This window comes from Crocodylus porosus, unplaced genomic scaffold (genome assembly GCF_001723895.1).
Source record: "Crocodylus porosus isolate Cpor-Errol unplaced genomic scaffold, CroPor_comp1, whole genome shotgun sequence".
Taxonomy (NCBI): Eukaryota; Metazoa; Chordata; order Crocodylia; family Crocodylidae; genus Crocodylus; species Crocodylus porosus.
The window spans coordinates 85,672,149-85,676,502 of record NW_017728906.1 but is presented as its reverse complement, the minus strand read 5'-3'; positions in this window follow the sequence as shown (position 1 = coordinate 85,676,502).

Here is a 4,354-nt window from a genome sequence, read left to right as displayed (position 1 = left end):
TTTCTGCTTCTGTGCTCTCAAGAAGGGAGTTCCCATCTTATAAGTGTGCTGCTGGTTACTACTGCCCAAGTGCAGCACCCTGTACTTGTCAGTATTGAAACGCATCCTGTTTTTGTTAGCCCACCCCTGCAACCTATCCAGGTCTTGCTGCAGTCTTTCCCTCCCTACTAGCGTGCCCACCTCACCCCAAATTTTGGTATCATCAGCGAACTTAAACAGGTTGCTTTTCACCCCATCGTCCAAATCCCTGATAAAGAGATTGAACGGTGCGGGCCCAAGGACTGATCCCTGGGGGACTCTGCTGCCCACTTCTCCCCAGGTCGAATATGACCCATCCACCTCCGCTCTCTGAGTGCGACCCTTCAGCCAATCCGCAGTCCATCTGACTGTGTAGGCATCAATGCCAGTCACCTAGTTTTTTAGTGAAGATGGGGTGGGAGATAGTGTCAAAGGCCTTGCTGAAGTCCAGAAAGACTACACCCACGGCAACACCTGCATCCAATGCTGTTGTGACCTGATCATAAAAGGCAATCGGGTTGGTCTGACATGACCTGCCCCTAATGAAACCATGGTGGTTGCCCTTGAGCATCATCCCTGAAGCCGGCCCATCGCAGATGTGCTCCATGATGATCTTCTCAAAGAGTTTCCTTAGGATTGAGATAAGACTGACGGGCCTATAGTTGCCCTGGTCCTCCCTCCTCCCTTTTTTAAAGATGGGGACCACGTTGGCTATCTTCTAATCATCTGGCACCTGGCCTAAGCACCGCGAGCGTTCGTAAAGCCATGCCAAGGGCCCTGCAATAACCCCTGCTAGCTCCCTCAACACCCTGGGACCCTGAGAGCATCTGGAACCGCTGATTTGAACACGTCCAGCCCCTCCAGAAGCTCTCTAACCCACGGAAGGTGTCGGGGCCTCCCGTGGGGGAACAGCCAGAGATAGCCCATTCTCTCACAGATCACATTTATCCTTCCCTCCTTGGGAGCCTGTAACTATGCTTCACTTCCCAGAAAGTTCCCACTGTCGCTCATGGGACTGATGCTGTACCAGGTTGATGAAATGGCACTGCCCTGTCAGAATCATAGCGCTAATTTGCTTTAGGAACCCCAATGGTATAAACCCAACCTGAGGTCTGGAGCATTCCCCTCGAGTCCGTCTTGCATCACGGTGGGGAAGTCCCAGTTCCTGCCCAAAAAAACGGAGGTGAAGAATTGGTTAAAGAGGTCTGTTTCTCCTCTGGCAGAACCACCAGATTGCCCAGAGAATCTTGCAGGGGCCCCACATTTCCTGGTGCTTTCTTCATCCTCCCTATATATTTGAAAAAGGACTTTTTATTATCTTTGATTTTGGATGCTAGTCCTAGCTCTATGTCTGCCTTAGCTTTCCTGACAGCCCCCCTTAAGGAATGACTACTCATCTTCAGGTCGGGAATGTACACAAGATAATAACTGATGCCACGGGTGCACTGATAGTTACCACCTTCCCAGTCCACTATCTTGTTTCTTCTGTTCAGAGACCAGGACTTCACTTGCTCCGGGGTGGTGGGTTTCTTCCAGTATGGATACTGTGGCTGGACCACGTGAAGCTCATCTGAGCACATTTCCGGGGGATGCTCTTCAGGGTTAGGCCACTCCTTCAGGTCTTCAGGAGCAAGTTCATTAATATCTAGGTAATAAGAAGGATAGTAGACATGCCCTACCCAGAAAACACAATAAGGCATTAATAAAAAGTGTACAGTTATAGCAGTCCACCACTTCATGGTGCCAGTCAGTTCAGACCAGTGACAAAGCAAGACTTGTCTTCAGTGGCAGGCTCAATTAGGAATGGTTATGACTGCATTTGTAGACAGATCCAATCTGTAGGAACAAGACAACAAGGAACTTGGCTCCCATTAGATGAATCTGACTTAAATACCATGTATTATGCATACCTTTTGCTAATAGTGTCCCCTCCCATTTATCTCTTCGGGTGGTAGTGAAGCATCCTTAATCTCCTGCTTGGAGCTTTCCTGGGTCACCACCCCTAGGTTTCTCTACTGCCGGTTCATGGCCCTAATCCAAAGGCCTGTTGCATAGGGCTACCTCCCAGACGGGGTTGGTTATTGGCCCAATTGATAGCTCAATCCAGGTGCAAGTCCCAGTCCTTAAGAGCCAGGCCAATGGCCAACTGCAAATTACATTTGAGGATGCCATTGGCTCACTCTACCAATCCATTAGACTGTGGATGGTATGGGATGTGATATGTCCATGACATGCTGTTTTGTGATCCAGTCATACACAAGATGATTGCGGAAGTGGGGGCCATTATCGCTCTGTAGTTCTATAGGTGATGGATACACAGCTAGCAGAGTTTCCAGTGCTGCACAAGTGTCTTGGGTTCTAGCTCTCGCTGAGGCACAGGCAAACGTTATTCCTGTGGCAACTTCTACAGCTACAAACACGTACTATCGCTTCCTGGAAATCCAAGGGAGGGGGCCTATGAAATCACATTGCCATACCTGCCGTGCTACCTTTCCCTCGTGTAATGACAATGGAACAGTCGGGCAGGGTTTTAGTTGCATTTTGACCTCGCGGCAGGTGATGCATGCATCAACTATTCCTTGTGTTTCTTTTTTTTAGTTACATGACTGCCCCAAGACATGGCCAAGCGGCCGGTTTCATCACGCCCGGGGTGCCCATGTTGTCAATGTAGCCGTTCTGCAGCTCGTTCTCCGGGTGTACAGTGGGAGGAGGAATTGGGTAATGATGGACTCTTTTCTTTTTCAACATACAAGTTTTCAGCACCCTCTTCTCTGTTAGCTGATCAACTCGCCTGTTCCACTTTGCCTCCGGGCGTTCTCCTGCCTTATTCCCATGTGCTGCACTCACGTGTTGGATGTGTAGAGGAAGCTCATCTTGGGCTAACTTCCATAAGGTCTCCCGTTCCTTGTGGCTCCAAATGTCTTGTCCTCATCTTTTAAAGTTTTCTTTGTTCCATAGAGGTAGCCATTTAATACATCCTTCTACCACCATCCAGGAGTCTCTATAAATATAAATGGGCTTTACAGGACGTGGACCTTCTACTAACTCCCACACAGCCATGCTGAGCACTGCTTTGAGCTCGGTATACTGCGTGCTTTTTCCGAGGCCTTGTAATACTACTTGCTTGCCACCTTGAATCCTCAAGGCGGCTGCTCTTCCAGGCACGACCTCAAGCAGACCCATCTGTAAACCATACTTCAACATCGGCTGAGGTCTCCATTTCAGATGAGAAAGGAGGTGCTTCTTTGATGGGTGAAGGTTCACTGCAGCTTGTTTGATCAGGATAAACATTAATTGTGCTTTCTGTGACTCTTTCAACTAATGCAGAGCATCCCTTTGGGAATACTCATTGGACCTGGCTTAAGATGTAATAAATCCACCTTTGGACCATGGTGTCTTGGGCTTTCCTCCCAGGTGGTAGCTGGCAGTCTGACAGAGCCATTCCAAGAATAGGTATGGTAGTATTGATAACTGTGGGTAATTCTCCTCTCAGTGCTTCTGTGGCTTCCAGGGCTGCTGTTGCTGCACACAACATCTGTTCTAAGAGAGTATACCTTGCTTCTAACCCTCTCCAGCCTCGGTTCCAGAATCCAAGGGGTTTTCCTTCCGCTTCTGAGGACTTCTGCCACAGTCTCCAGTGTGGTCCTCTTTCCAAGACACCTATATGGAGCCAAAACTCTCCTTCAGGACATCGCGCTGCTAGGAAGGTATGAACAGTTACTGCTTCTTTAAGGACTCTTAAGGCATATTTATGCTCAGGACCCCATTCCCATTTAGTTCTCTTCTTACATAGGTTATACAAGGGACGAGCTAATACACTAAACTCAGGAACATGCATATGCCAAAAATTGAGTGCTCCCAATTGGGCTTGCAGTTCTTTCACATTAGTTGGAATTGGGGTCTCTACTATACTTCCCAGCCCTTCAGTTGGTATTGTGGGCCCCCCACTCTGCCATTCTATTCCTAGAAATTCACACTGGGGCCCTACTTGGATTTTCCGTTCAGACAGCGTGAATCTGAAGGTATGCACTCTCTCTTTTAATGATTCAAAGGCCTTGGTGGCAGCCTCTCTGTTTTGACTGCCCACCATGACACCATGTATATACTGCCACATGCGTACGTTGGGGTGCTTTTCTTGGACCTTATGAACTATTGTAGCTAAAACCCGGTGAGCCAAGGTGGGGCTGTGTATCCAGCCCTGGGGCAACACAGTATAAGTATACTACTGCCCTGTCCACATGAAAGCAAATACTGGCCAGTGACTCTCATGGATGGGAATAGCAAAAAACATGTCCTTGATAGCAGTGGATCCCATCTACACAGGCCCATAACACCG